The sequence below is a fragment of the Lynx canadensis genome, chromosome B3, assembly GCF_007474595.2.
Source record: "Lynx canadensis isolate LIC74 chromosome B3, mLynCan4.pri.v2, whole genome shotgun sequence".
NCBI classification, from domain to species: Eukaryota; Metazoa; Chordata; class Mammalia; order Carnivora; family Felidae; genus Lynx; species Lynx canadensis.
This window is the reverse complement of record NC_044308.2, coordinates 76,871,280-76,883,726: the sequence shown is the minus strand read 5'-3', so window position 1 is coordinate 76,883,726 and position 12,447 is coordinate 76,871,280.

Below are 12,447 nucleotides of genomic sequence, written 5' to 3'. Positions count from 1 at the left end.
CATCACTTGAGAGTAGGTAGAGAATGAATATGAGATAAGGTTATTGTACCAAGGTTATATTTTTTGGCTAAGGGATAGGCCACATTTCTTGACTTTCGTGGTTATGTAAAGAGAATGTCCGTCATACATCCGCAAGTTATTTTTATATGGCTCAGTGAATTGGGGGAGGAAGGATTTGTGAAATTCTTATGAAGAAAGAGCAAATTAGAGCAACTGGGACAAAATATTAACAGTTGGTGAACTGAGATAAAGAGAGCATATGGTTTATTTATTCTATCATTCTGTCTGTTGTAACTATGAAACTTGCCAAAATAAAAATTGTTTGTAAGAATTGTGTTTATCTTCTGATCAAAGCCTGAGAAAGACACCTCATGTTTTTTAAGAAGTGGACTTTATGTATTGATATGATGGTAAATACTTAAAAATTAGGTCTCCCAGGGGGAATAAAAGCCCGTATTTGAAGCATTTGCTGTTGTATTTGTGATGTTAATATTCTTAGAGTGAATTTTTAGCACTGAACACAGAATTGGAAAGAAGTGCCCAGTGCTACACCATTATGGTTTTTCTACCATGAAGATAGATGTAAATAACTCCAAAAGCATAAATTATAGTAAAATGTAGCAAAATAATTAGGAAAGAATGAATTTTGACTATTTATTGCCTCTCTTTTTAATATAACCTACTTAAGTGTAGTTTATATTATAGAATTCATAATGTCTGCATCCAAAACTCTCTTACAAAATTCCTAAAAAATTTTTTTCAACATTCCTAAAAAATCAACAGCTGTTTCTCATGAGGCCTTAGAAGCCAACTCCAGCACATCATTGTTCCTATGTCTTAGGAAGATTCCCAGAGGGAAAAATGGAGCCTGATAGTATAAACAAAGTTTAGGTTCTACTACTCTGCATCTTGATTAGCTATCACAAGAACAAACGAGGCATAAAAGAAAGATGGCTTTCTTTACCCACCCAGGAGTAAAATTCTGTAAGAAGTATTAAATGATTTATGTGTCAAGTACAATTCTAGATGTTGGAGTTACAGCAATGAACAAGACAAATGAAACCCTTTTCCTCATGGACTCTATCTTTGTGATTCATTCCTTTTATTTGTTGACTTAGAACTTGGAGCTTCTCCTTGGCTCCTTGGACAAACCCATGTTTATTCTTGGGATACAGCTTATATATTCTGATTTCTTTAAAAGAAACTGTATGCAGTCTCCTTTTTCCTGGGAATTTTCAAATTTTCCAATCTTCTCACTACTCCCTTCCTTGTTTCTCATTACTAATTTGCTTTTGTAATTATATTTTCATCATTTAAAAGAGGCTCTGGTAGAAAAGAGTGGCAAACGGATTTTCAGTCCATCATCTTAAACCAGAAGATATTTTCTTATAATTTCCAGAGAGATTGTCTAAATAGATTATCTATGTAGAATGATTTGGAAAAATTCATCCCTTTCAGAAAGTATAATGGTAGACCGCAAAATCTCTTAGTGGCCTTACCAATCAACATATCTATTTTTTAAATCATTAAGGATAAAAGAAATTGTAACACCAGAGGGAAAGGAAAATTGGGACCTGATCGAGTATAATTATTCCATAACTTCTAATTGTCCAAAATATTCATATATTTTTGTTACATACTTGGTTCTGAGGCATTAAAATTTCTAATTATGTACTAAAAGTTCCTAAATGAATAGCAAATGTTATCCATGATATGAAGCCAGTCAGGAATTTTATCCACCTTTAAACTTTTTATGAAATTAATACCTTTTTATATTCATGTTTTTATTATTACATGTATATTTATAACTTTCAAACATTTTTAAACTAAGTACATTTTTATTTCCTGGGAAATAGAAATCCTACATGCTAACACTTAAATTTAGCTTAGAAACTATTAATACTATTTAGAATTTTAAGTATTTATTGATTTCATTGTTCGTCTCAGAATTATGGGGCATTGCACCTGCTATTACAATAAAAAGACAGGATAGCACTTAATTCCTTTTATATTTAAAGTTAAAATTCTTGATTACACTTAAACTAGGGTAGAAATTCAATTGCGATCCATCAAAGCTTAATTTCTTTTTTTGGTTGAAAAGCTTGCAATTGACCATTAAGCACTAAAAATGTTCAATCTTTTACATCTCATTCTAAATAGAACAAAGTAACTTTATATATTATACCACTGGTCAAGAAAAACTGGATAAATGACATCTTTGTAGAATATTATTTTACATTTCTTTCTACTTTTTAATCTCTCTACTACCCACTGTTAATTTTAAATCACTAGGATCACAGCAAAGATTTCAGCCTTATTTCTCATATGTTTCATCTACAACGATGAAGAAGTTATCAGATCAAGATGTCAAAATATAAATTAATACCTTGTTAGAAAAGGTCTGTGTTTGTATTTAGATTATAAGTACTATAAACTGCTTCAAAGGCTTCCTCTAGGTTCTTCTGAAAAAGCTGTTTAAACAAAGAAAATCAAGAACCAAATAAAAATATTCTATCTAACTACTTATGGATAGTACATACCTTTAAAGTAGTTTGACTCTATATACTCAACACAGATATGCCCCAAAACCAGTTCATTTCTCTAGTTGCTTCATTATTTTATTTTTTGTACAATTAGTTCTTGTCATCTTGTTCTTTCTGAGTAAAGCTGCTATATAGAGACACCTGCTGGGAAATAAATGAACAGAAGAAAATTCAAACCTGAGCTCTGGAAACCAAAAAATCCTCCCTTTTATATAACTTAAGTATGCTCTCTTCAAATAATATATTTCACTTCACAGCACACTTGCTTCTCAAATGTATTCAAAGTCCACCTACATCTGAAGTTTTGCTACACATCTAAAAATCTAAACCTTATCATGAAGTTTCCAGAGTCCACATATATCTGCTATATACATTAGGTATATGATACAGGAAAATTGTAATAAATGTATTTCAATCAAGTCATTTATAAGATGTTCACACGTATTTTTTAAAAAAAATTTAAAGGGGATTACTTTTCAGAGTGACTAGGACTTCTCTAATTTGTAATACTTTTATATCTTATTTTTATTTAAAACATTTTCAAATCAAGGCAAGATTTATCCTTTACAGGTTTAATATAAATACTCTGAATTAATAAAAATGATCTCCTGAAAGTCTGTTTACATAAACTTTTGTTGTCAATTTTAATCTGAGTTTTCCCTATTGTAACCCAGCAGATTAAAAACATCAGAAATTACTTGTAAAAAGCAGTGTTTAAGGGGTGCCTGGGTGGCTCAGTTGGTTAAGTGTCTGACTTGATTTCGGCTCAGGTCATGATCTCATGTTTCATGGGATCTAGTCCCTAGTTGGGCTCCTCGCTGGTATCGCAGAGCCTGACTGATGTTCACTCTCTCTCTCTCTGCCCTTCCCCAGCTCACACGTATGCTCACTCACTCTCTCTCTCAAAAATACATAAACTTTTGAAAAAAGTACAGTGTTTGATAGCAAACCATCAAATAGGTATTTCAACTGTGTTCCAATCTCAAGGTCAAGCTTCACTTCTCCAGAATTACACTGATACACCTGCCATGTATTACAAGATGATAAGACTTAAAAAAGATATAAGCATAATCTGATTTCTTGAGTGGTTTTAACAATTTCCTCTAGGTGCTCTGCTGAATTTCAAATCATAGGCAAGATTATAGCCAGGTCTTGGAGTGCAGCCACTACAGCAGCTCTTAAGTGATATTCACCATAATTCAGCTGAACATGGACTAGTCATGTGTGGAGAATGGATGACAGCAAGACTTCCAAGCACCTGCTCTATGCTCCCAACCAGATAGGGAGAATATATTATATGGTGACAAACTGATATCTGCCCTCCAACCATGTGGCAAAGATGCTGACAACTGTTAAGAAACCAACCAAAGATGTCATTATTCAAGATGGGGTTTGCATTGTATAATTTCAGAGAAAAAAAGAGAATATGCTTTGAGAACTAACAGTTAAACTTGCTATTAAATGACCTTAAAACCCCACATTTCCCTATTCATATCAAATACTTAAGCCCATTCCAGAATATTCAACAGCATATTGAAAAACAGAATAGCATACAGTGTAATAACACAAACTCTGAAATCAGACAAAGTCAAATTCAGTCTCCAGCACTAAGTAGGTGATGCAATATTTAAATAATAGTTTCTTTCTTAGTATTAAGAATATATTAATGGTATTATTGGGATGATTCACATTAAATGATATAATGCATATAAAGTGCTTCCTAGAATATTTGGCATACAGTGAGCATTCCATTAACATTACCATTTTAATGCTGATCATCATCTATAGGGGAAATTTCATTAAATCATTGTACACATCATTTCTACTACTTTTGCAGGATTATAACGACATTATTATATTTATATTCTTCGGAGAATGTTGCAGCCAGAATCATAAACATTGGTTTTGAGAACATTAACAAACCAGTTGGAAAATCAAGGATGTATCTCAAAAGATACAGATTTTAGGTAGATTGAATTTTAAAGACTGTAGATTCTGTGTGGTGTTTTCAATCATCTTAGATGAAATTCAAAATATTTGATGCAAAACTTACAAACATACTAGCAAAAAGAAAAACCTGTATTAAATTATTTACTTAGTTGTAGCTTCAACAATGTCATCATAATTTGTATAGCTTCTCTCAGATCCTTCCCCTGGCTTACCCATCAGGTATTTAGTATAATATTACATAAGTAGTTATGGAAATTTAAGGCAATATATTGAAGAAAATTTTAGTTGGGATTCTAAATTTAATTGGAGGCACATCACAAGTGTGAATCACAACACTGTTGTGGGATCTGAGATTGGAAAATCAAGCTACTAATCTAAGATGGTTGAGTCAAGAAAAGAGACAGCTGAACAACTGCAACTTGAGGCACTATATAACACCAACAGTTCATGGTCTATCCTTTAATAAGGAAACAAACTCAGCTTTGCACGGCTTTTGTGTTTTGTTTTGCATGCGACTGGAATATATGCTACTGAGTACAGAGATAAAAAGAGCTTGAAAAATTTGGGCTGTTTTACTCTGTATAATATCGACCTTCTTGTTTCCTTGGTGTTCTTCCCAGAAATAGATAAAAGGACATATAAAATATATATTATCCATCCACCAAGAAACTAATTTAAACTCTTCATTATATAATTTCAATGAGTATGTTTGATATGCTCTTTTATTTAAGCAATGGTATTATCAATAGGCACAATCTTAAGGTAGATGGATAATAGATAGATAAATAGATGTCTAGATAAAGACATAGTTGAAATGAAAATGCATTGATACAGGTTTGCCATTATGCTTTCTTTTTATTATGTGCAAAAATTCAAAAAAATGGGAAAAAATAATTGTAATGAAAATCTGCAAGAAACATAAACCAGAATTGAAGATTAAGAAAAGTTAACAGGAAGACATCAGCTTGGGAAAAACTTTGTAAAAATATTACATTTGGCTAACAATTTTTCTTTAGAAGTAGAGAGCAAATTATAAAATAATAATGTAGGGTTCTGCTTACATTACTTTAACTAAGCAACTTTTCCTGTATGCACCATACAACCTGGACCCAGATACAAGCAAGACTGAACTCATTATTGTCCCCTGAAGACAGCATGAATGTAAATCAGCTAAAATATAAGGCTCAGGATAACTTTTGGGTTGGTAATAAAATTCATGGTGCTTAAATTGCTCACTTCTAATGCATATTTTACAAGTCTCAGAGGAAATGTCTGAAACTCATAGATTTTCCCCCTTTCCTCATTACTGCATTTGATGTACTTTCAAACTCTGTAAGATGAATTTAATACTTTGTATAACACTGAAAGTAACTATCTGAGAGAATCTGAAGGTGCTACAGAACATTTTCTATTTACGGTAGTCCATTTTGGATTGCTAAATGGGGAAACTGAGGAAACCTATCCAAAGTCATATGGGTTTAACATCAGAAAGGGTTCAGTCTTCTAAAATATGGTGCTGACTTTTTCCACATCTATTTTTTTTTGTCTTGACCTGATGAATTAAGAATGATTCTTTACTGTTAGTAGGATAAGCCCTTTAAAGATTTTTTTTATGGTGGTTACATGTTCATTCTGATTTATTTATACTCTTATCCTTGTTCTCAAACATGTTATGGGTGTTAGTGATGGTCTATGACCACTGAAAAAGCACTAAGTATACTGGCCTATACTGGAGATGAGTATATGACCTTTATTCCATTGTCATAATTCCTAATATAGCTTATCAAACTAACCAGAAGAACCAGAGAAACATTCCATGAGGATACAGAAGTGTCAGGAAAAGTACCAAAGTTTTGGATTCTGCTATAGAATCTTGTTTTCCTTTAGAAGAATCTTAACAAAGTGAACTTATAATGACTATTATTATATCCCATTAGTTTCTATGCTGAAAGAGAAACTTCCATATCTCTTAGTGATACCAGAATCTAAATCGGGTAGACTTTAAACGCTTTTATACAAAAAAATAAGTATAGATAAATTAATTAGATAAGAAAACAGTTGATTTTTTGGAGGGGGAAGATCTGATTATTTATTTTCCCTTCTTTCTTTCAAGATACTTTTTCTGGATACAGAAAACTACATTTATAATTATTTTGTCAGAACATTAAAGAAATTATTTCATTGTCTTCTAGCTTTCATTATTGTTGAGAGATTAGCTGCTGCTCCTTTAAAGCTGATTTGTAATTTGCCCCCCTCTGTTTTGTACCTATAAGTTTCACAACAATATGGCTAGGTGGGAATTTCTTTTTATTTTCCCTGCTTGAGATCCTCTGGACTAGATCTATGCTTTAGTGACTTTCATCACTTCTGGGCCAATTTCAGGTAATAAGTAATAAAAAATTATTTATTGCCACATTTCATGACCTTCTCTTTCTATATAAATGATTAAAGCTTTTACTCTATCTTCTACATTTCTTATCCTTTCTCATATTTCTTTCTGGCCTTTGCTTTTATGTACTTTTTAATTTCTTCTGATCTGTATTCTAATTCACTAATTCTCTCTTTGTCTGTGTCCAATCAGCCCTAAAAGGTATACATTGGGTATTAAATTTCCATTGTTGTATTTTCAGGTCATAAAACAGTTTTATTTTTCTAGACAAATTTGAGATCTGATATTTTGATCTCTTTAAATATACTAACTACTGTTGGTTTATAATATGTGTCTGATTATGTCAGAATTTGAAGACTTATGACTCTGATTACGCTGTTGTTTTTTTCTGATTTCTAACTCATTGTGCCTTGCTGACATGTATGTTTCTTTTTTCCTATGATTTTATCATTTTCTGCCCAAATTTATTCATGTAAATTACTTAAGCTCGAGGATGAACTATATTCCTCTAGAGATGATTCATGTAGTTTCTGCTACACACCTGGGAGTATCATGAGTCTGGGAACATTTTAAACAAAATTTGTGGTTTCAGAGTTTTGGGTACGTTCAGTTAATACTAATTTTTACTGCATATTTGTAAGTTACTGGGCTTGTGGTTACAATTTCCATAATGTGTTATTTTACTTCTCTGTGAGGAGGAGGCAGGTTTATTTTGTTTCCTCCTTACCCTGAGAGTATAGTCTTTTAGAGCTTCTGCTTCATAAAGTGTTGTCTAATATACTTTTCTTGGTCCTGAGATTTGATCCCTTCCATTATTGCCTTGAATGGCAATCAAAGGCTAATCTCAGTTTCATTAGACTCAGCAAATCTCCATTGGTCCACTTACCTATCTAGTTTCAGCTTTCTTTTAGAAATTGTAATTTCTGACATTCTCTCAGTATCTCAGAGCTTTCAAAAAATATCACAAATTATGTTACCCAACATTTTTACTTGTTTTGATAGGAGGACTGGTCTAAATCACCTAGTCTGCTAAGTGTGAGTATGGAGCACTTATTTTCTTTCTCTTCTACTACTGTTTAGGGTCAAAATATTTCAATTATGCAAGCTACCTTTGCCAACAAATTAAAATCCCACCAAGTCAAGTTTTATGAGACATTCAGGAGTAGAATAGTAAAACCTACAATGTAAGTAGTAGTGATAACTTTTATATAGGAAGATGAGAAAATAAGCATATATAATTTTCTGTTTTAATTTTGACACATGAAGGATTTTGACCTAAACTATGTAGAAATAATTTAGAATACACAACACAAAGGACTTTGGCTTGACAAAACAAAAGTGGTCTGAGGGAATCTATTTTGCTAAGGCATTTACACAAGATATGTTACCCCAACAAAAATAATAGCTATTGTTTACTGAGTGGACTTTGGAAGCCCATTTAAATGGATTATTTTACACAATCTTCCCAACTTCTCTATAACTATGTCCCTTTCACAGATGTCAAGATAGATCTAGAAACATTAAATTATTATTCAGATCCATGACTAATGAGTGACAGAATTGAGATTCAAATCCAGGATATTTCATTCTAGAGCCCACAGAACTCTTATCCAAGATATTGTGTGATAGTTTAGATGTGGTCATGTTCTCCACAGCAATATATCTGATAACTTTTCAAAGTCTTGCCTAGCCCTTATGAAAATACATACAGACACAGAAGTATACTTTAAAGTGTTTTAATCAGTGGTGTTTGAAAAACATAAACACATACACTCTGCCTTGCCTTTATTATTTTCACACTATTCACATATTCTTATTAGTGAGATATCAATAAGGTTTCACTTATTATAACTCATCCATTCTTAACTTAGTTGCCATTAGACCAGAATCTTCCTCTTTTAGCTGTTGGATGCTAGCTTGACAGAAGAAAAAGAAAAAGTAAAAAGAATCAAAGTCAAGACCAATGTATAAGATTATTTATTCTGCCCACACTAGTACTAAATTATCTCTGATTAATGGTATAGCAAAGGAGATGTGATGAGGTATTAATCATTACTCTATTTGTTAAACAGACATGCCAAATACATATAATACTCTGAAATAAAACAAAATTCATCTACTTATTTTCTACTGTAAGTAGGTTTTTTTTGTTTTTGTTTTATTGTTTTTATCTTTTATTTTTATTTTTTTAATTCAGCTCAATCCAATGAGGTTATGGGCTAAACAATATTTCAGCATTCCTGGTGACAGTTGTTAATCTGGAAACTAATGACAATCTCTTGCAGCTAGATTTTCACCTCCAGCCTGAATATTTTCAAATAAAATTAGTTTGAATATTTGAATGCAAAATATATTAATAATACTGAATACAGCCTATGAAATGATTGATGTATGACATTATCATTGCATGAAAATTGATTGGTTTACTTAGGATTTCTCAGGCAGGTAATCTATATCATGAATAAGATTATTTCAAAAGTATGTAAAGAGGGGCACCTGGGTGGCTCAGTTGGTTAAGCTTCCAACTTTGGCTCAAGTCACGATCTCCCATTTCATGGCTTTGAGCACCACATCCAGCTTTGTGCTGACAGCTCAGAGCCTGAAGCCTGCTTCAGACTCTTTGTCTCCCTCTCTCACTGGCCCTGTCCCACTCGAGCTCTGTCTCTCTCTCTCAAAAATGAATAAACATTAAAAAATTTTGTAAGTATGTAAAGCAATATGAAGAAAATGAAGGCAGGCTGAGGAGGAAGGTGATAGTCTATTCATTATGCCAACACCTAAAACTACTGGAAGATAGGTTAAGTAAATACAATTTTTAACTTCCAATATGGGGGCAGTTTACCAGCAATAATTCCTCAAATTAATAAAATATGGGAAAAAAAAACAAACAAAAAAACCCCAAAAATTTGAAAAGAAATTTCTATCTGGCCAAGCTTTATAGGTTGATAAATAAATTATATATTCTAAACACTAAATTGTTCAACTTTTTGTGAACCAAACAAAATGTATCAGTCTCTGGTCTAGAGCTCAGTGGGGGTTATGATCTATTATATTGAGAAATGGCTTGTTTTGTCTATCATAAACAGGGAAAACATAAGCTTTTTCTCCATAAAACCATATATTGGTTTGCTACATGCCACAGAAAAGAGAAAACAGTAGTGTATACTAATTTTCCATATCAACTATAAATGAAACAATAAGCCTGGGAATTTCATCCCTACTATACCCACAAGATTAAATGAACCAAATAAGCTGCTTTAAGACACTGTGGCTGGTTGATTTAAGATTCAAATGACTGAAAGAGTTCACCAAACTTATATTCCTTGTTTCCAGAATACCGTGACACATAGTTCTTCAAACCTATCCAAGCCATTATTAAATGACATAAAAGGTGTTTATTGCTTCAAAAGGCAGCCTACCGGAATATTGCTTTTTTTTCCCCTCTGAGCTACAGTCCCTTAAATGGCACTTTCTATAAATGCTAGATCTTTTCTAATAAGAAGCAATACTGTGATCTCAGAGAAGCCTCGTATATTGTGACAAATCTTTGAGCCTCTGGGCTGTTTACCTAATGCTCAACTTAGACTATGCTTCTCTATATCTATGTTTTCCTCTGTATAGCTCATCTCTGTTCACAAAATATAGTGAAAAATAGATACTCTCATCATATATATATATGTGTGTGTGTATATATATATATATATATATATATATATATATATATACATGTTAAAAAGGAGATATAGTCAACCCTATTAGAAAGCTACAGTGAAGGTTACCGTGACTAAATTCAGCCCATGAGGTCTTACTGAACAACCACAAATGGAGATAAATTTGTCCTGCGCCACCATATCCCATAGCGCTTCTAGAGAAGAACCTCTTTCTTGTTTTTCTCCCCTAAGAACTCACAAAGTTTAAATGAAAATATAAGAATAACAAGGTAATTTTGGACGAGCGACAATGTATTAATGCAATAAGCATTTATGACAACTCACTTAATAGAAGGTATTATGTTACGTACTATGAAGGAAAGCAAAAAAGTACACTAGTCCTACCACATCTGTTCTAAGGGAATTTCTAATTCTTCGCCACTACTTATTTCCTTAGTCCATTAGTCAGCTCTCGGTCTCCTTTCTAACCTGGGCATGAATACTTTGGCCCCTCACTTTAACTGCATACTCACACTGGCCTCCTCCATCCCTCTTCATTCCTTTCCTTCTTTTTCTAACTCTCCACAGCTGCTGTTCTACATCTTAATTTCCAAACCCACAATCCTATAGCAACTTTCTCTTAGAAACTTAGTATGTCTCCAAATTTACTAAAAACCCAAACAAATAAACAACCACAACAAAAACTCAAAACAGAAGCTAGCCAAAGCAGTCTTTCTTCTTCCTTATGTTTCTCACTCAAAGTCTCTTTAAGTGTGATACATTTTCCACTGTCTCAGTTTCATGTGTTGCCACATTGGCCAATGTGTTAGATCCATGCCCTTCAGTCTGCCCACATCAATTACCACCACTTAATATCTTTCTCATCTCTTCTTCAGATGTTTCCTTTTTATGAAAAAACAAAACAAAACAAAACATACAAATGTTAAGCACTTATTCCTTTGTCCCATGCTTACATTCATTTTCAGTGCTTTCTTTTCTAACGAAGCCTTTATTTCTTCCAACTCTCTTCATCACAAAATCAACTGGATATCCAGTTGATTCTGGATATCTGGTTGGATATCCAGAGCTCTCTCAAGGTGCAGAGTTGTTTTTCACCTTTATTATACAGTTTCCTCCACATTGCCTTCTAAGTAAATGCACATTGATCCTTTGAGGTCAACCCAAATATCATCTACTTGGAGAAATCACTTGAGGCTTCCTTCCATTCCGTCCTCAGAAGAATTAATCACTTTTTCATTTGTAATTCTACAATGTGTTTTTCATTATGTTGTGTTCATTTTCTACTATTACTTGTAAAAATAATACCTTCCTTTCAGTAAATTAAGAAATCTTTGTGGGCAGAGACACAATCTCTATCACCCTCCTACCTCAGTCATCTCTGACCTAATACCTAACATGAAATAGGTGCTCACTGTATATTTGTTGCAATAAACTTATTCCATCCCTCAGGAAACCTATTATGTAATCTACTTATGGAAAATTCCATAAAATAATATTGTAGTAATTTAGAGAAAAATCACTCCACTGCAATGTAAGAAAGCTGAAATGTGCTTGAGGAGAAGAGAATTCCAAACATATCAGGGAATATCTTGTATCATGCAGAAAGAGTAAGTTGAACAAAAGGTCAAGCCTGAAAAGGCATAGTGTTTACTTAAAGGAAACTGAACATCTAGTCTGTCTGGACTTTAGTAATAGAAAATAAGATAATATTAGAAAAATAGAATGAAGAGTGAAAAACTGCAAATGGCAAAATGGGTTTGAATACAAGTGACAAAACAAAACAAAACAAACAAAAAAACCGAACACACAAAAAAACTAAGAGAGAGAGAGAAACTTATTTCTCTCACATATAAATGAAATCCAAAAATAAGCATTCAAGAGTTAAGCAATCCTT